The 26765-nt window shown below is 42.1% G+C and overlaps 1 protein-coding gene across 3 annotated transcripts in view; it reads left to right on the top strand.

The window, feature by feature from the left end:
• PAG1 (phosphoprotein membrane anchor with glycosphingolipid microdomains 1) overlaps positions 1-26765 on the top strand; it is a 142201-nt gene that overhangs the window by 37166 nt on the left and 78270 nt on the right. Inside the window, exon 2 of one of the 3 annotated variants that reach the window (XM_059994816.2) lies at positions 8315-8384. The exons of the other annotated variants lie outside the window; for them this stretch is intronic. The gene's annotated coding sequence lies outside the window, so the exon portion shown is untranslated. The remainder of the gene's footprint in view (positions 1-8314; positions 8385-26765) is intronic. 3 annotated transcript variants of the gene reach the window in all.

Below are 26765 nucleotides of genomic sequence, written 5' to 3'. Positions count from 1 at the left end.
ACGTGGAGAAATTAATATTTTTTTCCAGAAAAGTCACCGTATGTTGGGAGGGTGCCAGTTGGTATTCAGATGTGAGTCAAGACAGATGCCACATACAGATCTGATGAACGTGCACGTCAGTCCTTTTTTAGCCTTTTGGAAAATATTAGTGGCCCAGAAGGGATGGGATTTAAATATTATTGAATATTCTTCACTAACTACTTTTTGTGGCTGGATTCCAGAGGGGAAACTCATAGTAAAATTCTCCTACATAGAAATGAATGGCTCCTAATCTGATATTGGAAGGATGAAATACAGCTGGATAGAGAAGTTGTGGAGGGAACTGGTTTAAAAGATGCAGCAGATCAAGAGCAACTCACAGATTTTACAAGTTTTCAAATGGTTCTGGCTTTGGTTTGCTTTTCTTGGAATGCATATCCTTGAGGGTTTGAATAATATTCATTTGGTTGGACTCCAGAACTCCAAGGCAGAGCCATGTGTCAGCCAGGACTTAGGAGCCGTGAATGAAGTAGGGACCAGAGGTCGAAGGTGAATGGCAGCCTGGGCTGCATCACTCACTGGACCTGAAAGGTACCACAAATGTGGGATCCAGATCTCGACCAAGAAGCGTGGTCGCCAGTTCCACACACCATCATGATGTGGGCAGCGTGTAGCGAGTAAGCCCATGACTGTAAGATGGTTTTCTTGATTTCTGTTTCCAGCATCTCTGAGCGTATTCAAAATGTTGAAACATTAAAGGACTCGGTGGCAAACAAAAACAAGCAATGTTCTTGGCAAGCTGTAGAGCCACAGAAAAGTTATGTAAAGAGGAAGAGTCCTGAAAGGAGCAAGAGAGGTTGGAAGGTACGAGCCCTCGCTCTGTAACTGCGGAAACATCCCTCAGCCTTTCCTCGTCTGTAAAAGGAAGCCGTTGAACTAGGTGGTTCTCTAGCCTCTGCTTCTCAGACACGAATGTGCATGCAGATTGCCAGGGCATCCTGTGAAGTTTCACCTTCTGATTTACTAGGTCTGGGGTGGGGCCCGAGGTTTGCCTTTCAGATGAGCTTCCGGGCGCAGCTTCTGCTGTGGCTGCTGCTTGGCCACAGACCACGTGGTGTTCAGCTCGCTCTGCATGATCCCTCAGCCCAGGCTTCCATGAGCCCTGCACGTCTGCGAGCGTGTGATCTTCTGACATTTCAGAAAGACAGGAAGGTTTCAGGAAACATGCCTACTGTGGTATTAACTGTTCTCATTCTTCATAATCAGCTTCATCAAAAACCCTTTAAGTGCCTAATTATGCATGACAGTTTCACATGCTTTACAAAAAGAACCAACTCGATTTGGCCCCTGCCTTATCAGACTTGACAACCTAAGACAGCTGGAGAAATATGCAGAGAGACAGTAATATTGAGGCAGTAGTAAATCTGGAGTGATAAATATTCATCTATATATAAAACATATTAAAATAAAAAGGTTAGGTAGCATGGGCATTAGGATATTTATTCTCTTAAAGCTTTTGTTCCTTTTTAAAATCTGGGAAACTAAAAAGTTTGCCCTGTAATTTTTACTGAAAGACAAGGAGTTTCTGTTTCTGTTTTACAGATGGGGACTGGAGAAGGGGAGGGTCTGTTTCTGAGGCTTCTTTTGTTGTTATTGTTGTTGTTTTATTTTGGCTTCACTAACGTCAAAAGAAATATTTTATGAACCCCACATGCCTAACCCTGATTACCATGTGCATGTGTCTTGGCCTGATTTGGGGTTGCTTAGCGCTGAGTGTGTGGACACAGGTTCATTAACCTCAGCTCTTTCTACCCAAGGGTCTTGAGCCTGTCACGTCATCTTAACACCGTCCTTGGGAAGCAGAGGAGGCAGGGCCAGACATTGTTATCCCTGAATCGTGGATAAGGTTAAGTGATACAGGGAAGGAAGATGGTGTTTCCAGAGTCTCATGGTAATTAACTCACATAGGAAGGTTTGGACTCCATTCCATTTCTTCTGTACACTTGCTAAACTCACCCGAGGTCTCAGCTGCCTTGGTGGAGGAAGCGATCCGACAAGTGGCCATTGCCAGCACTTTCTCCTGACGGCAGAACAAATTCTGTTCCCGGTGGGCCACCCACCCATTGGAGATTGCATTCAGCTCCCCGCGGTGATAAGCAGGTTTGTCATAACATCACAGTTTAGCAGAGTGATCCCAGATTGACTCTGTTCATTGATTTCTTCTAGCTGAGAAACAGCTGAAAGAATTATCACACAGCTGGAAAATGATCACATCTAACCAAGGATGTCTGTGTCAAATATTTAGCAATAGTGGGATTAGAGACCATTGGTTTATAGTTTCTTGACTCGACTAATATAATACTTAGTAGTGACTATGTATATGCTTAGGGATGCAGAGGTGCAAAGAAACTATATCTGGCCACACTCTTAGGTGACAGCTACGTGTTATCCAAAATATGAGTGAGGTGTCGCTTTGGAGTCAGGTACCTTTGAGTTTGAAACTTGGCTCCGCCACTCACTGGCTGTGTCCCTTAACCTTGCCACGCCTCCGTTTCCCCACCTGTAGAATGAGCATGACAATAGTACAGATCCCACGGAAGTCCCACAAGCATCCCTTGAGATGAGGATGTATGGAATGTGCAGCATGGGGCCTGCAAATAGTAAGACTTTTAACTAGTAATTTTTAGTAGTCGTAAAACTATTACAAGTGACAACATCTAAAATCATTTGGGTCTGGAAATTTCGAGAAGAGCAAAAGATTCTAAATTCAGTATTTTCATATTATTTCATGAGTGAGTATTTGTGTGGGAGTTTGTATCTAGGTTAATGAAAATGTCACACTCTGTTTATTAGGAATAAAGCTGTTATTAAAACAAAGCCTGCATTAATTAGGCTCAACTTCATCTTGCATTCTGTAATGTCATATACAGCTGCTGTTTCCCTTGTTTTGTAAAATTAACTGTAGAGAGGGAAGGCAGTCTTCTCATATTAAAGAAGACATAAAACCCTGAGTAATTACCAGAGCAGGAAGCTAAACCTTTAAGAAGCTACAATGGCAATATATAGTATTTGCATTAGTGCCTAGTAATAGATCTCTGTGGGTACAGGGAACTGTGCAGGTCAGGTCGAGGGCACTGAGTAATCTGGTTGCCTCCTCAAAGGCAAATGAGAGCAGAGGGGACAGGGTATCCGGAACTTGGTCTCAGGAAGTGAGGGGGAGGCCATTCGCTACAGGCAGGGTGGGAATGTGGGCGAGGCGCTCGAAGGGGCCCCATCGGTAAATGGAATCCAAAGACTGCCAACTACATATTGTAAGGCTGCAAGGCAGGACTCAGGGAGAGCAGGAGGCAGCTGAATGGAAACCCAAGAAGCCAAAATGAGCCGTTTAAAGTGGAGGACGGGAAGCAGAGCCCCAGGGAAGTCCCTAACCTCAGAAACCTGTTCAATAACACCTTTTTATAGAGTGCCTGTGGCTTCTGGGCAAGTGGAGGTTGACCCAGTGTGGCTCAAACGGAAGCCAGTTCTTCCCCAAATTTAGTGTGCACATGGGTCACCTGTTACAGTGTAGACTCTGATTCAGTAGGTCTGAGAATCTGCGTTTCACGCAAGTCCTCAGATGTTGCTGATACTGCTGGTCCGGGGACGACACTTCGAGTAGCAAAGGGTTTAACCCAATCCCTCTCCAAGTACCCCATTCTTTGGTCACCACCTCTTTCTATTCCACCCTCCCCTGTACCTTAACTCCAGCCATTCATTTTTTTTTTTAATTTTATGTATTTCTTTATGTTTGGCTGCGTTGGGTCTCCGTTGCTATGCGCTGGCTTTCTCTAGTTGCGGCGAGCGGGGGCTACTCTTTGCTGCGGTGCGCGGTCTCCTCATTGCGGTGGTTTCTCTTGTTGCGGAGCAGGGGATCTAGGTGCGCCGGTTTCAGTAGTTGTGTCGGGCGGGCTTCAGTAGTTGTGGCTCGCGGGCTCTAGATTGCAGGCTCAGTAGCTGTGGCACCCGGGCTTAGCTGCTCCGCGGCATGTGGGATCTTCCCGGACCAGAGCTCGAACCCGTGACCCCTGCATTGGCGGGAGGATTCTTAACCACTACGCCACCAGGGAAGTCCCAACTCCAGCCATTCTTGCACTTCACCAGCACCTTCAATCCATTGATCCTGCTAATTTCCACCATCTGTCACTCCCTCCGCTTCTCCTTTCCCAGTTACTCAGCTTAGATCCCATGATCTCTCTTTGTAACACTCCTTTGCACACACCTTCAGGTTCTTTGCTACTTTCTCTCTTTCCTTGTTATACTCACGGGCATAACTCATCACTCTACACCCCCCACCCCCATGTCTTCAGCTGTGCTGTGCTGTGGCTGAAGGAACATACACCGCTGAGCTAGTAGGTCTCAATTTCATCTCCGTGGGCCCCTCAGGCTGCTCCTTCCTTGTCCATTTACTCTTTTCCTCTCCTGAAGGACTTCTTCCTCCTCCCTGCTCTCCTATTAAACCTCCACTACCTCCTTCCCCACCCTGAATCTCCACTAATAACTTTGCTTCCACGTTTCTTCTTTGCATCATGACTTAGAAAAGAACTTTCTCCTATTTCTTCTACTGGATTTACATTGTCTGTGTGTGGGCCCACGGCCCGGGCCTTCCCTGCAGCGGCCACGGGAGCACTGGACCCTCACGACGGCTGACAGGCGCCTGTCCAGCCCCTCCCTCTTCCTCTGGCGCCCCTGGGTGGGCAGCCCCCCGTGGAGAGGCCAGGGGAGGGGCCCCAGTCAGCTGCGGCTTAAGATCAAGGTTCGAGGGAGCCCAGATGGTCACATGGGGGCCTGGGGTGACCAGCCCCTCTCTGACTTGCCTTCCCACCACTCTCCAAGGGGTGCCAGTGCCGACATTTGGCGTCTTGGTAGCCCCACCAAACCTCACCTGCCCCTCCCACCTCCCCTCCCAGCCCCTCCCATCTCCCCTCCAGGCCCCTCCCACCTCCCCTCCCGGCCCCTCCCATCACCCCTCCCGGCCCCTCCCACCTCCCCACCCAGCCCCACCACTTTGAGGGCTCTGCTCAACCGTATTTTACCCCCTGAGGTCTTTCCCAACTCCCTGCTTAAAGTAGTGCCTACCCCAGGGCAGTACCCAGCCCCAAACTGGCTTCAGTTTTCTTCAGTGATTATTATAACTGTTTTGCCAGATGGCTGGTTTGTCTCCCACCTGCACCAGAAAGCACCAGAGGACTGGGAATTGTGTGTGTCTCTGTCAGTATTGAAACACCACCTAGAATAGTGGCCGGCACATGAAGACTCCCCTTAAATAAAATATTTGAACAGATATTGGAGTGGAAGATGTGATTAAATTAGAACAGAATCAGAAAAAGCCAATTAGTAAAAACTACATACCAACACATGTATTCATAAAGCCACGCTGGTCCATTTGAATGGACACAGCTACCTGTTTTGGGATCCTTTTGGACCTGGCTGTGCTGAATGTAATAGAAATCGTTGATCCTGTCAGGCCCTTGGGGGATCAGGAGGGAAAATGACTAACACCAAATTCTGTCCAGGAATTCCTGTCCCTTTTTTCCCTCTTTAATTGCTCTCAGGGAGGTCAGTAGTTAAGTCAGGATTTAACCCACCTGCTCTGGGCTTCTTCAGTGCTTGTTATCTTCATGTGGGACACGGACACAGAGCTGTATCCTGTTAGCACTTAACAACAACTCCTCAGGCCAAATGCCTACTTCCCTGGGAGTTTAGGAAAGGTGCTATTTTGACCACGCATGTGACTCCATTTGGGTCTACACTTATGGACAACCACATGGCTTTCGGTTGGTAGAAGAAATAGCCTATGAACTCACAAATGGAGGTACCACCTTAAGAATGAATAGTGCTGCTATTCCCGAGGTTGGGAAGTTAGGCGGTCGGTCCACTGAAAGTGAAAGGAAAGCATCTCAGTGTCTGTGTAAAGTTCTAGAAATGTTTTTATTTAATTCTGAAAAGTTCTGCTTTTAATAACATCGTCAGCATAAATCATTGCCTCACAGGGTTTTAAGCAAGCTCTGATTTAGGAAGAGAAAGCACAGGGTGTTCTTTGAGTATTAAATAAGATGACTAGGGCTTCCCTGGTGGCGCAGTGGTTAAGAATCCGCCTGCCATTGCAGGGGACGTGGGTTCAATCCATGGTCCGGGAAGATCCCATATGCTGCAGAGCAACTAAGCCCGTGTGCCTCAACTACTGAGCCTGCTCTCTAGAGCCCATGAGCCACAACTACTGAAGCCAGGGCACCTAGAGCCCGTGCTCCGCAACAAGAAGCCACTGAAATGAGAAGCCTGCGCACCGCGACAGAGTAGCCCCCGCTCTTCACAACTAGAGAAAGCCCACGCGCAGCAAGGAAGACCCAGCGCAGCCAAAAATAAATAAATAAAAATTAAAAAAAAAATGATGACTAACCCCACACAAAGCCAAGAATACAGCAGGTGCGTAATACATGCGCTTTCCTCCCTCTCTCCTCCCCTCTCTGCGCTGTTTGCGATGGTCCCCACCCAAACTGTTGTTTCTGTATAATGTGGAAGTTAGGATATAAACATTATTATGTTTTAATAAGTCATCATTTATTTAAGACCAGTGATTCTCAACTGGGGAATGATTTGGCCCTTCATGGGACATTTGTCAAAGTCTGGAGACATTTTTGATTATCACAATCACAGAGCGGAGGAATGCTAACTCCTCAAAACAAAGAACTATACAGCCCCAGATGCCAGCGATCTGTACTTTACACTGGTGTTTACAGTTTGTTTCTTCACTGGACTCTAAATAAAAGAAGATTGAGAAGGATGTGACACGCTGAGGACCCACCTATGGTAGAAGCACACTATGGATGGTTTCCTGAACTGGGCCTCTTCATCTTGCTTTTGTATAACACAGAGGTTTTTCAGCAAGTATTTATCTCAAAATAGTTATTTCTCCACTTTGGAACAGGTAGTTTTCCCAAACACTTGTTTCAGTTGCAGTCGTTTAGAGCTTGAAATGCATTGTCCCATTTTCATAAACAATGGGTTTTCAGGCTGGTGTGGAAACCTTCCAGAACCCACAGTGCTCCTGAGATGTCATGCTTAGTAGCTCAGAACGGAGGATTCCCACAAAAGGGCAAAGAGGAGAGAATTTCCATTGCCTTTCTTCGTTGAAAGAGGACTCTTGGCAAATGTGATCTTAACCCTTTTCCTCCCAACCTGATGTGTAACTCTCCCTCACCTTCTACTGCACGTTTCTCTTGCAGCTCCCAGCCAGGAGGCACTAAGACCACGTGGTCAGGGGCCCCATGAGGTGGGTTGGGGGCTAGGGAGCTCTTGTCTTACTGGCCTCTGGAGAGTCTGACATGGCAGGTCATGGAGGGATCACCACCTTGCTTGTTGTCAACTTACTATTTCCCTTTGGTCTTTCTAGGATTGCTTTGCATTTCATTTCTTTCTAAGAAATAGCTCTTTCTTTTCTCTTTTAAACACTTACCAAAAAGAAAAAAATTTGCATTGGTTTACCTCAGTGGATATGTTTTCTGAGAACATTCAGTCTAGTTGTTGGGTCATTCTTTCACTCCCAATGCTTTTTGCTTCCACTTAGGATACTTTAAGATGACTTCTTAGATTCTACAGTCTACAAAAACAGAATAGTCCATCTGAGGTTACATTTCTCAAACTTGAATCACACTTCCTCTTGGAGGAAGTGATCTTTGTAAGTGATATAGTTTTATCTTAACCATAGGATACCATGCTAACAAAAAATATAGCATGTTTCAAGATGAAGACATAAAGTAATATGGCAAAATCTATTATAAGAATTATCAAAGAATTCTTTGCAATTTTGTTCCAGCCATCTTTGTTCTGATAAGGCTGTCATCTTCTTAAGGCATGCAACCGTTTTTGTTTTTGTTTTGATCTGTAAGTACCTCACATACTGGCAGAGTCCATGTTTGTGGTGTGTGGTGCTAGCCCATAGTTACCGTCAGCGTCTGTGAGAAGAGGTGGAATGAAGCAATGAGTAAAAAACAAAGCATGGGCATAATTATTAATCACCGAGAGCACACGTGATTAATGCCATCATTTTTACTTTCCTATCGATAAAAGATTTGCAATAATATATAGGTCTGTGGATATTGGAAGAGCAAGTTTTAACTCTTGTTTTTCCACATTATTTTTTATCGTACTAAAGGTTAATTAAATAATTATTTCTCAGTTTCTTTATTGCTCAGAACTTTTATAAGTAAATGAAAAGATCATCATTTTACCCTCAGTGACTGCAGTTTTAATCCAGCTCAGAGTTGTGAAATTGTTTCCTCTTGTGTTTCCTTTCCAGAAAGCACGAGGTCATTCTCTTGTTTCAGCCAGTGAGTGCAACTTCAGAGCTGGGAGAGAGTGATCGCAAGGTATTCAGTTATCTGGTTTATTCTACATTGTCCATCCATGCTTGCTTTCAGTTTAACTTTCTACAGGCATCAAGGGTATATCTGGGGACTCTGACCTGTGGGACTGCAGACACACAGCTTTGAAGCTGAAAAATCTCAAGGGTATTAGCTAATCCAGTTTTGAATTTAGCACCATGGGGCTTCTGCCATAGGCACCGAGATGCCACTGGCCATGCTTCCTACAAGATGGTGTTTCCCTATGGTCAGTAACGGGCGGTGAGTCTGGCTCTGCCTTGTAATGCCTATGTGAAGTTAGGCAAAATGCCTGCCCTCCCTCAAGCTCTTTCCTCATCTTCGAAATGGAGACTCTAATGGGGTAGCCTGATGGGTTTCCCATTCCAAACAGTGCTCACGTCACCGCCACCACCACCAAAAAATATATGAGGCTGCATTCTACCATTATTGTTATGAGTGGTATTAGTAATCTCATTTAGTGCTGACAATAAAGTTACATAAAAATTCTTTAATGACTTTAGGTCATCTTTGAACAGAGCCGAAGCCAGAAAAAAAAATCAGCCAACCTAAACAAGTGACAGATTAACACAAAGACATTCTTTATTTGATGTTAGCAGTTAATTTGCTACATGGTTATCCATTTTTCTAATAAATCCTGGACAATTTGAAGTTCTGTGCCCACCCATTTAAAAGATTTGCCAACCTCAAGCACTGTGACCCGACTGACCCCTGTCCCTTATACATCATTATCCAGTTTCTCTTATGGACCGGAAAGGAAGGAGTACATCTGGCCTGAATGTGCCTATTCTCTTCACAGAAGGCATCTTGTAAAATAGGCCACTGTCTTTCAATCAAATCTTTCCTTTAACTTGTTGAGAAGTTCTTTCTCTTGCCAGAGAAAGCCTTTCCTCTTAGAAGAGTAAGGAGCTATTTCAGGGTCATTTGGGTTCCCCTCAGAGGTCTTTCTAAATATAATCGCAGATCCTAGAAAACAGCCTGCTTTTTGTTAGTTAACTTCAACTTAAGAGCCAGTGCATTAAGAGCTTTGATTATCCACGCTCCAAAAATGCCTTCCTCTGATCTCCCGTCATTTGACAAGAATCTCGAGTCTTGTCGAATCTCAGGGATTAAACACTGTTTTCTCTAATGGACTTCCATTTCCACGAGAGCTGCTCGCCTCACACATTTTATTTGTGGGCCTGAAATATAGAGCATTTTCTAGTTAAGGGACATTAAGATTTAACTCAAGAATCTATATATTGGCTTGGCCCAAAAGTTCGTTCGGGTTTCCCGTACCATCTTCCGGAAAATTATGGGAAAACCCGAACGAACTTTTGGGCCAACCCAGTATTTCAGAATAGGGCTCAGATGTTTCTGTAGTGGAATCACACAGTCTTCTCAACTTTCTAGAAAGCATTGCATTATGTGCTGTTTTTGCATGTGGCAGATTGCTTCAATCTTACTATGAGGATATTTCTCTGCCTTTAAAAAGAAATTTCACCTGGGATTTGCAGTCTGCTCTCTGCCACATCCCTGACCCCAGCATTCAGTTATCTTCATTTGTATACCCCAAGCGGCTCTCAAAATTAATCTGTTTAGAGCGAAACTTTCTTCCCCACCCCCGTCTCTTGTCTTCTACTCACAACTGATTCCTTCTCCTGGAATCAATATTTTAATTAAAGACATCCACTGTTGACATCGTAACTCAAGCCAGAAATCTCCATCCTGACATTGCTTCACCCTTTGCATTCAGTTCACAGTGGATTCTGGATTTAAGATAACGTAGGAAATTCCCCAAACGGTGACTGGCGCTAGGCGAGGTCAAATATTAATTGCCGGCTGTCACAGATGTTAATTGTAAATATCTTTCCCATCTTCCTCTCCTCTGTCCTCCATGTCACTCCCTTAGTTTTGGTCCTCATCAGCTCTGTGCCAGTCTGTTGCTGGAGCTAACTAGTAGAGCTCTCTTCCAACAGACTGTCTCCACTCTAGGTACCCTGCTCCCCAGTTTATAACGTGATTTCCCACTCAGTGACTTCTGTGGGCCCTTGTAACCTTGAGAATAGACCCACACACTTTGCTGTGGACCTCCGCGATCAGCCCTGTGCGCCCCTCCAGCGCACTGCCTACCTTCCCCTGCTTCGCCATTTATGCTTCATTAGGACTGAATTTCTTGGGATGTACTAACAACATCGTGTTTTTTCAGGCACCCATGCCTTTGCGTGTGCTTTTCTGACTTCCGAGAACGCCCTTGCTCAATTTTTCTTGATATATTCCAGTACATCCTTCAAGGTCACCTCAATTTCCATCTCCTCTGAGAAACCCTCTCTGATTCCCCCATGTGTACTGGGCTCCCACGGTTCTTCAGTTGTATCTCTGATCATGCTGCATTTAACTTTCCACTTATACATCTGACCCTCCCTCCTATGGACACTAAGCTCGAGGGTAAGATTCAGATCTTCTTATTTTTATATCTACAACATCTAATAGATGCCTTGCACATAGGAACACACAGTGGATGCTCTGATTTCTTTAAGTGAGTGGATCTCTGACCCTGTAATAAAAAGGAAGATGGTATTTGTAAAAAGTAACCTCATGGTGTGCTTATTCCCTAAGTACAAGCATTTTTCTCAACAGTAATGTTTTGCTTGTCTATTTTGCTTTCAGTATCCATGCGTTAAGGAGGAGCTGCCAGAACCAATTTACAGCCCCTTTCCCTCTTCTACTGCTGTCAGTACTAAAATGGTGGCTACCTATTTTTGGAACTTAGAACTGTGTATCATTTCCACCTAGGAAGTAGATTTAGTCAATATCCTCCTCAATTTGGGTGATGATAGTAGTTACTTGTATGACGTTTGAATGGGGGATTCAAAATTTACATTACCCCAACCCATTTTCAGGCTTCTCATGTGCCCTTGGAAGGGTGATTCAGATTTCCAGAGTTGTTCTTTCCACTTATCAGAAAGACAAGCAATGAGAACAGCATCAATAACCGTCTGCTGGGACAGAAGCCCTAATCCAAAGCAACAAGGCCACAGTTAACACAATTTGCAATGAACTGCATTTTGAAGAGCTCGGGAAACATAATGGGATTCATTTTTAATTCCAACCAATTCTGAGCAAGAAAGCAAAAGCCTTGGCTCTCTGGAGCGGCTTTGACATCAAGGGTTACCTACCGCAGGCCTGTCAGAACTTTTAACAGCTGTCTCCGCTGTGAAAACAGACTTAGGTTGTAAGGTGATTGCAGAACTGAGGAAATGATGACTTTGTCTCTCATATGAACTTTGGCTCGCAAAGATGAGGTTAATTTCCGCGTACGCTGTTCACTTTATTTTTTAAGTCAATTTTAATAGCAGTCTGCCTGTGCCCTGCAAAAATGTCCAAGGGCAGTAAGAGTTGATATAAATATGCGTAACGGTGTATATCTTAGCGCTCTCTAGGCCAGTAGTCAACAAAATACTTTGCAATCAACCTAATTGCAAAGGTTGCAAAAAATTAATCCTAATTGCAAAAAATTAATCCTTTATTTTTCTTTTTTGCTATCCTGCCTTTCATTTACTGTGTGTATTTTCTGAATTACAAAAGCAATATACATATTCACTACAGTACGCTGGAAAATACAGAACTCCCAAGGGAGAAAAAAAGCTTCCCTATTCCCAAGGAAGAAAAAAAGCTTCCCTATGAGGCCATTACCCCAAAAGAACCATTGTCAGCTTCTTGGTTGATATTAGCCTCCAAGTTAGAGTTTCCTCCAAGCAAGCGTACATACTTTTCAAATTCTTATTATGAAAAATTTTGCATACACGAGAGAATGAATAATACAGTGAGTTCTCATATACTCACTGCATAAGTTCACAGATTACCAAGATTTCGCCATCATTGGTTTGTCCATCTCTTTTTTCTCTTTCCCTTCCTCTTTTCTTTTGGAAGTATCAGCTAACTACTTTGTAAGGGAAAGGGGAATCCTGATATACTGAGGGCTGTGGAAGGCAAGTATTTGCCTGCCAATTTCATACACCTTCACCCACCTTTTACTTAGGAAGCAAAAAGTATGGTTCTACATTTAGTATTATATTGTACTTGGGGGAATAAGTAGCCTTAAAGCTCAGGTCTATCACATGCTAGATGGGTATTGATTTTTCCTCTTAAATCAATGTTTCCCTAGAGCATAGTTTTATTTATTCATAAGGCCAAGATGATGTCTTACAGGAGTTATGGCAGCGTAAATCTGTGATGCAGGCCTAATACGAAGAGCTTTTGTAAGACTCAAAAATCAATGATGCTAGAGGGTTACTTCATAAGCCTGAGAAAGTGCATTTGCTGTGCTTCCAAATGTAAAGGGAGAATTTCAGCCTGTAGTTAAGTTTCATTCCTCTGTTTTCCAGGCCACCTTTCAAATGGACCTAAATGAAGTACAGTTGACCCTTGAATAACACAGGTTTGAACTGTGCAGGTTCACTTATACATGGTTTTTTTCCAACAGTAAATTCTATGTACTAAATGATCCGTGGTTGGTTGAATCCATGGAAGCAGAACTCTGGGTACAGAGCAACTGTAGTTACAGAGGGCCCACTGTTAATTATACGCAGATTTTCGACTGCATGGAGGGTTGGTAGCCCTGGCCCACATTGTTCAAGGGTCAGTTGTATAGCATCAGACTGGATGGAACCAAGCTTCAGCAGTGCTCCTTTCTTGATACCGAATCTGTCAACTTACTCTCAAAAGCTGTGCTGGCCCTGTTGATCATAACACTGTAATTTTGCCTCATGGTACAGAATATATACATTCTAAAAGTATTCACTTTTTGTCAATATATGTGTGTGTGTTTTCTATTTTCTTTTAAAAGTTTTTAACATGTGAAAATTACTATTAGAATTTTTTAACTTAAAGAAAATATGTCTCAGGTAGTTTCCCCAACCATAACTGATTTTTCTAATGGTTAAAAATGCATCTAATGGGCTTCCCTGGTGGCGCAGTGGTTGAGAGTCTGCCTGCCGATGCAGGGGACACGGGTTCGTGCCTTGGTCCGGGAAGATCCCACATGCCGCAGAGCGGCTGGGCTCGTGAGCCATGGCCACTGAGCCTGCGCGTCCGCAGGCTGTGCTCCGCAGCGGGAGAGGCCACAACAGTGAGAGGCCTGCGTAACGCAAAAAAAAAAAAAAAAAAAAAAAATGCATCTAATGGCTAGAATGTCACCATCTGGAATTTTAAGTATCAATTTTCTATTAGCTGTATGATCTTAGCAAGGTAGAATTTGGTTGGGGAGTCAGATGTTCTAGACACTAGTTTCATTATTTACTCCTGGCTTCTGTGTGACCCAAGGTGAGTTCCTAAACTCACAAAAACTCCTGTTTTTGTTTATATCATTTTGATTTTTTCATTTAAATAAAGGTGAGTGAGGGTGTGTGAAATTGGCAGGCATTCATCTGACTTCCATAGTTTTCTGTATATCAGGACTCTTTTTTTTTTCCTTTTGAAAGTAACTAGTTGATATTAAAAAAAAAGAGGGAGGGAGGAAATGAAAGCAAAAAAGGGGGCAGATGAAGTGAGGATTATTTCTTCATGAAGAACAAAGTTCCTTCCACTTTTTTTTTTTTTTTTTTTTTTTTGCGGTACGTGGGCCTCTCACTGTTGTGGCCTCTCCCGTTGCAGAGCACAGGCTCCGGACGCGCAGGCTCAGCGGCCATGGCTCATGGGCCCAGCCACTCCGCGGCATGTGGGATCTTCCTGGACCGGGGCACGAACCCGCGTCCCCTGCATCGGCAGGCGGACTCTCAACCACTGCGCCACCAGGGAAGCCCTCACTTTTTTTTTTTTTAATATTTATTTATTTGTTTGGTTGTGCCGGGTCTTAGTTGCGGCAGGTGGGCTCCTTAGTTGCGGCACTCGGGCTCCTCAGCCATGGCCCATGAACTCTTAGTTGCGGCATGCATGTGGGATCTAGTTCCCTGACCAGGAATTGAACCCGGGCCCCCTGCACTGGGAGCACAGAGTCTTAACCACTGTGCCACCAGGGAAGTCCTCTTCCAGTTTTAAAGGTCCACGATTTTCTGTGAAAAGAAACGATTTCAGACGATTAGCTCAGCTACCAGGAGTCACAATTTCCTTAGAAACTTCGGAGCCATCGAGGACACACCTTGAGTTTAGCATCCGGGATCTCCAGCACCTGCTACAGAGAGCAGTTGGGGTCTCCGGCCAGGCCTGTGGCTCCCTGGGGACCCCAGTCCCTCACCAGAGGTTTGGGAGGAGACACTACGATACTGTCCCTTTGGGTCGCAGCTGTTTCCCCTCTCGGGGCAGCAGCGATGAGAGCCTCGTCAGAGGAGGGCTCTAGGAACCAGAAGGGAAGGATAAGCACCGTTCCCTGAGACAGCTGTTCACTGCTGGTCGCACTTGCCTCCCTTTTCCTCACAGCTGCAGACATTGCAGCAACCTGGTGGCATGTCAGTGTTTCAGGGGTTTCCCATTAAGCCCCAGGAACACTCCTGTTCATTTCACGAATGGATGTCTTACTTGGCAAAAATGAGAAGATTCTGAGTGCGGCGTATTGGAGCTGTGGGCTGAGATTTCGGCTTCAGCAGGAAGCTGAGTTGCCTGGTGTGCGAGGCACACCAGAGCAGCTGTTTGAAGGGGACTTGGCTGTTTGGAATCTAACCATTATATTAAGGTTATCTGTTATGTTTCCTAAACAGCTTTAGCTGCATCCTTCAAAGTCTTCTTAACATTCCTCCCATAGGCTTGGCTTTATATTCTTTAATACGACCGTTTTGTTCTATCTTTTTAAATGATTTAATTATGCACCGCTCTAGGAAGCTGATTAGGAAAGGAAAATGTTTGTGGACCCTGCATTTGGTTCCTTTAGAGGCGCCCCTTGGCTCACCAGATCAACCCTGGTCATCAGTGGAGTGACCTGTGTCACAACTAGATGGCCCTACATCCAAACAGTTACCACTTGATAATTTTGAATGGTGAGCTTCCGAGATCAACCATAGTTTCTCCTAATTTTGCTGTCACTGGATTGTGTTGGGGCCCTTCCTCCTCTGGGTGTACCTCACTCATCTCTGCAGGCTTGGGGCAAGCTATTCTGATGGCTGTCTCTGATGGTTTGAACTATGAAGAATCACAAAATGGTGGGGAAAAATAAATAAACAAGACTTTTCCTATAACGTCATGTAGGGGAAGAACCAACAAGTTGAGGATTCTGTGAAAATGAGTACTACTTCCTATGGGACAGCCAGAAAATGTAGAAACTCAGAAGTGGCAGACCAAGGTTTGCCTTTTCATGACCATGATCATCTCCCATTGCCCGGCAAATGCCCCGAAGCACAAAGGTGTGCTGTCCAATATTAGTATCTAAAATTTATTTTTCCACATTTGAATACATGTAGTTTACAAAATGTGTATATACGGTTACAGGTATTGTTAGGCAATACAGGTACATTTGCAGAGGACAAGGGAAGTTTACTTTTTAGTTGAGTGTATTCTCGAGTGTCTGCTAAACAAAGATCTTCTGTTTACTTTAACTGGAGACAAGTTTGCCTCCCAGGTGTATAAGAGTGTGATGTGGACTGCAAATAGCAACTCAGAATCGCAGCAAACTGGTGACCGTGGGATGAGGCGTGCTTTTATAGACACCTGAGGCGCTGTTAGCTGAACTGTTGTGAGCCACAGAATTGAATTACTGTTGACTGATTTTAAATTGCTTTGTTTTATTATCCCTTTATATAATCTAATAAATATTCTTATATTTGAAAATGTGCCTCAAACACACATAGAAAAGTGGTGAAAACCCCTGAATTATGAGACTGGATCACGGCTCTCCGATTTGCCATCTAACACCCTTTTCCCATCAAAGACAGTTTTTATAGGTTGAAAGAATAGAGGATGGTTCCTTCTTGTCATTCCCACCTGAACCTAAGTGTTCCCTCCTCCAAAAGGGCTTCCCCAGGCAGCCATGGCTCAGGAATCCCTCACAGCACTCTGTCACTCCTTTCTCCTTTACCTTTTCAATTTACTTTCCCTGTCTGATACCCTAGTGTGAGTTGGTCTTTCATCAGTCTTCACCTACAGGGAGGTTGGCTGAGACTTCATCCGTTTCATTCACCTTGTATCCTCAGTGCCTAGAGCAGTGCCCAGCCTTGAAGAAGCACTCGAAGGTTCTTCCCACTTGCCTGCTTTCTTCCGGGGATCTTCCCCTCTTCCCATCTCTGAGGCCATTTCATCATCACTGCCTGGAATCCGGCCTTCCCGTCTCCTCCCCTTACTATGGGGTCCATGGTACTTCACACTCTGCATTTCTGTCATTAACCAGCGGTTCCTTCCTGGTGGTGGCACCCGATTGGCAGGCACGACGGCAACGCACCGACTGTTACCATGATAGGCATTTGAGGCAAGCGGCTCCTATCAAATTTTCCAGCCACAAGACAGCTATATATAAAAGAGACAAACAGCAAGGACTTACTGTATAGCACAGGGAACTATATTCAGTATCACATAATAACCTATAGCAGAAAAGAATCTGAAAAAGAATATATATATGTATAACTGAATCACTTTGCTGTACACATGAACCTAACACAACACTGTAAATAAACTATACTCCAATTAAGTAAAAAATCCCAATGGTGGAGGGAATGGGGAGCTTCCAGGTTGAGCTGAAAAGCTCCTGGGTGCAGGATTCTCAAAGACCTCACCTAACATATCTTTTCATCTGGCTGTTAATATGTATCCTTTATCATATCCTTTAACATATCTTTTAATAATTGGTAAACGTAAAAAAAAAAGATTCTGAAAGAGAAACAGATACAAGTTTTAAGACTTACGTATACACTGGTATTAACACTAAGGGTCAATTGGATAGAATGTTCTGCTTTGATGGTAGACTCAAGGAATGGCCTGTTGTGGCTTCCGTTTCTTAAGGAGCTATAAAATTCCTCTAATTTACCACTGTGAATACCTCTTTCAGAAGGAAGACTTTCTTTTTTCAGAAACACTGCACCTCTCATTTCCCAACTCCAGCCCAGAGGCCTGAGAGTCTGATCTTGTTATGTCTGGGAATATGGTTACTAGATTTTCTACTAATGGCTATATTTTACATGATAATGAATCAGTCTTTTCTACAAGTCTGCTTCATTTATGCAAAAGAGATATAAATTGAAATGGGTATGAATCATACTATTCTTTCAGGGAGCAGAGAAGCTGCTGTAGAGCCTGAATATAATTTTATGGGCCCTCATGTCAAGTTAACCAAAGAAATGTTGGTTCTGTGGTCATCAAAGATAAGTTTATTGGACAGTTTCAGGGAAACAGAAAACAGCTTTTGAATTCCAGGCCTTTGCTACTTACTTCCTAATTTAGGAAGGTCAACTCATTTTCGACCATCTTTTATACTTCGAAGTAATAACCTCTTGTACATTAGTGGCCTGAAAGCATTAATGACATTACTGCCCACTGATTTTCAATAATATGAAAAAGGTATTCCAAATTGGTTCTGGCTATCAACAAGGAAAAGGCAGAAAATTAAATTAGCAGGAGGGTATAGCAAAAGCCTTTTGTAGTGCTGTAGAGTCTCTCAAAATCTAATCCTTGAGAGGAATTTATTTTGTTCTGGAAAGAATAGGTTTCTCTCCCAAGACATGCTAAAAGAACGCTCATTTATAAGAGACGGATTATAGCCTATGAATGGAATAGTGGGAATTATCAATTCTTACTTTAATTTTGCCATCAACTTGCTGTGATTTACCTAAAAAAAAAAAAAAATCAACCTGTAAGAAAAACATTCTGATACTGCTGTGTCCTTTGACTTATTAAATAGAGTTAACTCTGCAGATTAATTTGAAGATAAAGTCCATGGAATTCTGAATTTCTATTTTTTTCAGGGTTCCGTGTTTTCAAATTTCATGTCATACTACTTTGCCTTACATTTGTTCTTCCTGGGTGAGCTCATCCATTCCGAGGACTTTATTTGTCGTCGAACTCAGGGCTTGGCAGACTATGACCTGCAGCCAAATGCATTCTGGCACCTGTTTTTAGGAATAGTTTTATTGGAACATAGGCACACTCATTCTGTGCTATCTTGTGGCTGCTTTTCTGCTGCAGTGGCAGAAGTGAGTAGCTGGGATAGATCGTCAGGCCTGCAAAGCCTAAAATATTTATTCTCTGGCCCATTACAGAAAATGTTTGCATATCGTGATTTGCTCACTACTTTCAGCCTTTCTCCTAAGATCTTAATTCCTAAGTGTAACTGCCCACCAGATTTCCTTACCTCCATGCCCCACATCCACCTTAAAATTGACATTCACCGAACTAAATTCTTTCTGTGTTTATTTTCCACCCTTATCAATTCCTCCTTCTAGTTTCCTATCGCAGTTAATGGCACCACCATATGCCCAAGGTGCTTCCCTCCTTTATATTTCTCATGCCTGATCTGTCACCAAGGCCCGTCCATCAACCGTCCAAAAATACATGAACGCCTTGAAGACAGTGATCTAGGTAGGCTTTTAAGTAGCCAGTACTTTATCATTTCTGGTATTCTCAAGCCCCAACTGCATCCGATCAGAAATTCCTTTTAACAGTCCCTTAGAAGTTGCCATAAAGTATATTCAATGAGAAATAACTATTAGTATGTCTTCATCAAATAAGCCATGGAGACATTGGTCCATGTCTTAACTTCAGATACTGCCTCACAAGTAAGAACTTAGGAATGCTAGGAAGACAGAATACTATAAAATTTGTGCTTTTTCAATTAAAATACACTGAAAGAGCATGACTGTTTGATTTATTGAGTTGTCGTTTTAAAACTATTCATCATGGATGTTTTAAAATTAAATCTCTGTTCTGTATGCAGGGCCTCATTGGCCAGGGCACGAGGTGCTAAAATTCCAACATTAGATTATCATTTCTGCTGGTTCAGCCAAAGAACATGTTCAGATAACAAATGGATTTCCATCTTTTTCAGTATTACTTGCACATTCTTGTAAGGCTCATGATATTATTAACTCTGCATCATCTTTTACGAATTTAAAATTATGCTATCATAACTGATGAAAAACAGAGTAAAAATAAATAACCTTGAAATACAAAAGGATTAGTGGGGATAATAAATATCCGCTCAGTGTCTTAGCATTTTTGATCTTGGCATTTGTTCTATCCAGTAAATATTTTCATAGTACTTTAATTTAAGTTCCTCTCTTTGAAAAATTATGCAGGAGCAGCCTTTGTTTTCAAGGTCAACAGAGATGTTTATAGCATTTAAGTCAGAAGCAGAGGTCATAAATTAATTCAGATCCTCTGAGCAAAGACATTAGCCTTTGTGCAGCATAAGGATTTGGGCTTGTTTATACAAAATAATCCCAAGAATAATAGCTCCCCATGCTCAACAGGGATCTTAAAGATTAATGTTTTTCTTTGGTTAATGATTATGGAATACATTAATAAGCTTCTCTAAATGCTTCCTAAAATTTTAATTGTCCGTAGACTTTTAAAGCTGTATTTTGATCAGACATGTAAAGAAATGATGTCGCTCAGTTACTGCCAAATTAAGGATGATTTTACATTATGATTTGGAAAAAAATGCCATCCACATAAGACTTCAAAATAGCTGAGATACTTACGGAAAAAAAGTAGGTGGTTAAGGACGTCAAGCTAAAATATTGTCCCAGTGCCCTGTTGGCCATGTCACCTCTTGCAACGGAGATAGCTGCTGCTGCCACTGTTGCTATGTCACTGGTCCATCTGCTGGTGGTACTGGTGCCCTCAGCAGACCTCCCACCTAAGCTGGAGGCTGGCACATAAAGTCTCACTACAAAGCCTCAAATAAAGATCACTTTCAAGTCTTTAGTAAATAGGTTTTAGCAGGTTGATAGTCCCATCCAGTGATCTTTTTCTAAGAACTAGGCAGTTTGGGGCAGAACAGAGAGACTTCTGTTCGAAGTGTAGCTCTAATGCAGATTCTGTAGCCTTAGATGAGTCCGTTAACCCCTCTCCATATTTAAACTGGGAATGATAATCCCTATTTTGTAAAAGTTGTAAAGGATGGGAATGATGCTTGCAAAGCACCTGACAGGTGGTAGACGCTTAGGAAACTGTGGTGTCGTGCGTGGTTGTTGATGTTAAAATAATACTAATAATCAGCGCCGTATTGGAGGCATCATGCTCGTTAATTATTCAACATCTCCATTCGGTTTTCTGATGTCGTCCTTGTCACTCACAGGTGCTCCAGTTAGCCGAGTGAAAGAAGTGTAATCTCAATCTTGATAAGTAAATGGCTCTTCTCTGATCCTGTGTTTCTAGCATATGAGATCATGACTTTGTGTCATGGAGAATAATGTGCAAAAGTCACTGTGCAGCCATTCATAACGGCATGTTTTTTAAACAATGAAAATTTGGAAGCTACTTGCCTTTAACAATGAGGAAGTGACTAAGGATATAAAAGTATACAATACTTTATAATTTTAAAATGACACATGCAGGCTGTTTTGGAACATGGAAATGCATATTTGACATAATAACTGAAAATGGTACAAAACAGTATTTCTTCGCTGGTGGCAACTTGGCAAATGTTTCTATAAAATTAAAGATCAAGGAAACTTCAGAATATAATAAATAGGGTTTTAATGTTCATTGGTTTCTTCGCTTTCCACAAAATTGTTTAACTTGATAAAAATTGTTATGACCTATTTGTCTTAAAAATGTAATAGCTTTCATTTACTCATTCTAATGTGACAGTGCATTCAGTGTTCCTAATGACAAGCTTGAAGATGAGCTTTTGGAATATAATTCTTTTTGTAAATTAGGCCTCTTGAGCTGTTTTTATTTTCTTCCTAGGTTGCCAAAATCTTGTGTCTGTCTGATAAGCCAGAGAAGGTGGGAAGTTTGAACCAAAGATTTAGATTTTTAATTAATCCCACACCAATAGAGAAATGTGTAAGTCAATGTATCATTCTATAGAAATTTATGTGGCACTTTGGGACCTGATGTTTTGAAAAAGCTTAAGTCGTTTTTAAAGAGCATCTGACAGTGATTTATATAAATTAGGGCCTCTCTGGGTCTCATTTTTCTATTTCCTCTTACCGCATCTAAAAGGACTCTAATAAGGCAGGGCTCGTTTTACAGGAGAGCGGTGCCTCCAGGCGCTGTGGATGATACTGAACTTGGGCATGTGATACAGTTGGCATCACAGTTCCTTACCCAGAGACAGCTGACGGATCGACACAGAAATACATGCTACATAAGAAATAATGCTGCATTAAGTCTATATACTTTAAAAAGTGTATAGACTTTATCTCACAAAAAGAAAAATGTGAGACAAATAAGTTACGATCCTTTAGAGAAAGAAAGAGTGGAGGAAGGAGACGGACAACTAAAGTGCACTTTGACACTCTTCTCTACTTGCTGAATTCCAAAGACTGATAACTCTTGGAGGCGTGAAGGGGTGGGTTTGTGTTTCGTTTGTAATGAGCCCATGATCTACTGTGTTTCACCCGCTTATCAACAAGAGTGTGAGGCCACGATTGTGAAATTAACTCACTGGCTGATTGACTCAGTCACCTACTTTTCTCCTTTCATTGCCTCATTGGGTTTCTCTACGTCAAGATTGCTGGTTTCTCTGTGTTATATCTGTCTATCTGTCTTGTCTATCTGTCTTCCTGCCTGGAAGGAAGCCTGCCTTAAATGCACATGTCTTTACTACTGATTAATTAATTTATGGGCAAAGATGAGAAAAAGCCATGTGGGTGCCGTGCCTTTTCATCTCAGGACTCAACATGGATCTTCTCTCTCATGTTTTATGACATTTTATGACAACTGCACTTATGAAGGGGCCACCTCATATTAAACTCGTGTCTTGAGAACTGCAGGGTGGTACTGGGAACTCAGATCCCTGTGATTTGGGATATGTGAATCCCAAAACTGAATTTCAAAAAGGGTCTTCTTCTCCAGCAATATTCTCATCACTGTTCCTGTGAATGTTTACATCTAAGTTTGTCTCCTTAGATAAATTCTAACATTTTGGTAGAGGAATGAGGTAGACTAATTTATGTGATTAAATTCTCATTCATCTGATAGAAGATTAAATGCTTCATTGAAAAATGCCAAAGGGTATTTTTTACTTGGAGTTTCAATTTGAATGGAAACACTATCATTCTAGTTGGAGCTTGGAGGAGTAACAATGAAACACGTTCTTAATTTCTAAAGTAAATCATTAAGCTGTATTAATTTTAAGGAAGTCTTCCATAGTTTTGTTTTTACAGGAAAAATAGTCACAAATTTATTTTTGCTTTTATCGAGGTATAAAATAAAAATCCTGTGTTGAACGTATCATGTGCATGTTGATGGCTGGTCCTATGTCAAATAGGATAACCTGGGGAGAGACCGGGAGGGCAGGGACCATCTCCATCCCCAGCTGCAACATAGGGTTTGCCGCACAGTAGGTGCTGAATAACTATTTATTGAATCTCCAAATGACTGATTAATTCCTGGGAGTCAGCAGTCTGGACGGTAGTACCAGCCCTGCCAGTGCTCAAGACCTCTCTAAGCCTTAGTTTCCCCATTTGTAAAATGGGCATGACAATGTTTGCTCTGCTGTTTTAACAGGAGACTGTGAGAGTCAAAGGAAAAATGTGTGACATCTTTGAAAACTGGAAAGGGCTTTATATAAGTAATCATTTCTAGAATTATTATTGTGTGGCTACGTACTGCTTATTGATACCAAACGCTAGTTAGTGCTTGCGTCCAGTTAGTATTCAATAAACTCAAACTTAAGTAAAAAAAAAAAAGATTGTGTTTAAACTACTAGGTATAAAATAAATAAGATACAAGGATGTAATGTACAGCACAGCCGATATAGCCAATATTTTATAATACTGTTAGAGTAGAATCTATAAAAATATCGAATCACCATTGTACCTCTAAAACTATTATAATATTGTCGACTGTACTCAATTAAAAATAAATAAATAAAAAGACTTGGAAACTCAAAAAAAGTACTAAAACTAAAATTGAAATTAGTGGTTTAATCACATTAATTGACCTCTAAAATTTTGTGAAACACTGTCTTTATTTTGACATAATTGTAAATCCTTTATGTATTTAATCTACTTTTGTTGTTTCATGGCGGGGTTGGGGGGGACACTCAAAACCATATACTAGACGACTGAACCACTATTTCTCAGCAACATTGCACATTAACAGCTTTTTAAATACATGTGAAGCTTTTTATGTAAGAGTGAGCAAAGGATAATGGAACCTATAAGATGAAGGTTTAAGATGTGTGGGTAAATGAAAACTTGGCTTATGGTAGATTGCCATTACTGCTTTGGAAATTAGATTCAGATATGTATCATATAAAATTCACTGTTGGATATGCTGGACATTTAATGACAGGGTTTTGTTGAAATGAAATCTTGTTGGTTTTGATGAAGAAAATCAGTCAGTATATGCCTTATCTTTTATTCCCTCTTCTTGCTGCTCAACGTGCAATTAAATTGACTCTGCAGGATCACAGTGTGTCGCATATATTAATTTTATACTCAGCCTGCCTATATTAACTTTATGCTAACACTGCTGATAAGTGACAACAAAAATGCGTTAATAACGTCATAACTATTAGCTAGAATCACAAGTATTGTAGTCCTGAGTTTTGTCTTATAATCTTCTCTCTATATATCTTTAATTAGATGATGTATTCATAATTGAACCTTTCTGAGTTTATTTCTGCTATACATTGGGCACTGTGGTGAAGCACTCACCACGTAGCAAAGATTTATGTGACATGACCCAAAATTATGTCCAGGCAGGGAGATGGGACGCAATCTCACATCAATTTTGAAAGCCATCGAATCAATATATGTCAACTTACGTATATGAATGATGCTGGAATCTTTGATGAAAACTATAATCATGACACCCCTCTGACCTACCAAGTTCTGAAAAAAAATTAAGAGAGAGGATAAAATAATTGGCAGATAAGGTTCAACTATCATCATTATTACTAGTATAAGCCAGGTGGGAGGGTGGGGTTTATTTGTTGTACTGATGCGGAACCCCAGAGTTACGCACAAGCCACAGTAGCTGGGGCAGATCTGTGGGCCAAAAGGATCAGATTATGGCGTGGAGGGTCAGAGGAAAATTCCCAGAGGGCTGCTTCATCCCTAAAGGAAGAAGGGAGGAACTACACCCAGGATACCTAGTTTACCCTTCCCGGAATGACTCATTAAGTGAGTCACTCCACCTCCCTCCCCTTAAATGAAGAAGTAGAAAGAGCCAGAAGTGTTATCTGCTTGAATTGCTTGATCAGGGAAAAAGGGACTTAACCCCCAATACAGGACAGGTAAGGTGATACTTCATGTCAAATGAACTGGGCAGAAAGGGCAGAAGGAAAAGAGCAAGCCTTACTAAGAAGGATGGTCAGGACTTAGAGATAAGGGGAGAAGAGGGTGGAACATTCCAGGCAAAAGTAGTGTCCGCAAAGGCAGGGGAAGGTGAGTTTGTTTTGGAAAGGAACTAGGCTGGCTGGTCAGATTACAGAGGTCTGGGAAGTCCCAATCACAGGAACTAGGGAGCTCCCTCCTTACTTAAGGAGCTTTCAGAAGTGGGATGCTTGAGTATTTCTTTCTGAATGTGTGGAAGAGAGGTGGGTTTTTTTTCTTTATTACATCCTAGTACATTGAACTCTGAGAATGTTTTCATGTATTTGCATGTTTCTCTCTATAATTTACCTTGGCTAATTACTTTTAACTATAGATTTTTAAGAATATATTGAACTCGGTGACTAATCATCAGATTTCAATAGCACAGAGTCTGTAATTTTTTGCAGTTGTGTGACCTATGTAAGGACATGATGCAGAGAGAAATTATTCCCTCCCTTTCCGTGATAAAAATCTTGCCTCTGGTTACAGTAGAAGCTGCCTTTAACACATACTACTGTAGTTAAAATAGACTTACTTTGTCTACAGATAGACAAAGACTTACTTTATAGCCCAGGGAACCCTACTCAATATTCTGTAATAACCTATATGGGAAAATAATCTGAAAAGGAATGAATATATCTATATAATTGAATCACTGTGCTGTACACCTGAAACTAACACAACATTGTAAATCAACTATACTCCAATAAAAAATTTTTCTTAAAAACTACCTTTAAAAAAGATTTAGGGGCTTTCCTGATGGCGCAGTGGTTAAGAATCCGCCTGCCAAGGCAGGGGACACGGGTTCGAGCCCTGGTCCAGGAAAATCCCACATGCCGTGGAGCAACTAAGCCTGTGAGCCACAACTACTGAGACTGCGTGCCGCAACTACTGAAGCCCACGCACCTAGAGCCTGTGCTCCGCAATAAGAGAAGCCACTGCAGTGAGGAGACTGTGCACCTCAACGAAGACCCAACACAGCCAAAAATAAAAATAAATAAGTAAATAAATAAAATTTATTTTTAAAAAAAAGATTTAGTTCTGAAATAGTTTTCAAAACCAAAGTTTGTGAATCTGGGTGGACCCAGTGGAATCCTGGCTCACGGAGCCATGCTCTGATACATTCAGGAGCCAGCAGCCCATTGATTTTTTTTTTTTTTTTTGCGGTACGCAGGCCTCTCACTGTTGTGGCCTCTCCCATTGCGGAGCACAGGCTCCGGACGCGCAGGCTCAGTGGCCATGGCTCACGGGCCCAGCCGCTCCGCGGCATGTGGGATCTTCCCGGACCGGGGCACGAACCCGTGTCCCCTGCATCGGCAGGCGGACTCTCAACAACTGCGCCACCAGGGAAGCCCAGCCCATTGATTTTTGAAGGCTTTTTCTGTTGTTTATGTGATTGTAGTATACATTTCTCCAAAATAACGTCCTTAGAAATGGGGCTTCAAAGAAAGGTAACAATCAATTACAAAATTGTTTATTACATAGATTTTGTTATTCCGTGCATTAAATTATGTTTGCTCCAAAACAACATTACTAAAAAGGAAAAAAATCTCTTTAGCGCTGTAAGACTCTAAGATGGGTGTATCCTGGACCCCGTAAAGCAGTTTTAACTCTTTGCTGATTGCTTTGGGTATGGAATGGTGGGAGGAGAGAAAAATCCGTTAGATATTTTCCCTGTCTTCAAGGAGTTTGGAATTTCACTGGGAACATGTGACAGGCATTTGCATAACAGGTGATAAATACAAAACAGTGTATGAATAAGCACCAGGATGTCTGCTTTTAGTCATTCATTGCCTGGTCTGTTCAGAAGACTTACTGAACAGTTGGACCAATGTTAAAGATGTTGTGTTCCTTTGCCTGACACCCTGACAAATGCTACTGTCTTGACTTAGCACAGAGGTCATTGGTTCACCATATGACTAATATTCCTTCCACTAGCTAAAGCTTGGTAGTTCTTAAGAGTTTGTTTTTTGGCTATCAC

This window comes from Delphinus delphis, chromosome 17 (genome assembly GCF_949987515.2).
Source record: "Delphinus delphis chromosome 17, mDelDel1.2, whole genome shotgun sequence".
NCBI lineage: Eukaryota > Metazoa > Chordata > Mammalia > Artiodactyla > Delphinidae > Delphinus > Delphinus delphis.
The sequence above is the reverse complement of the archived record's forward strand: the minus strand, read 5'-3'. Positions and strand labels throughout refer to the sequence as shown.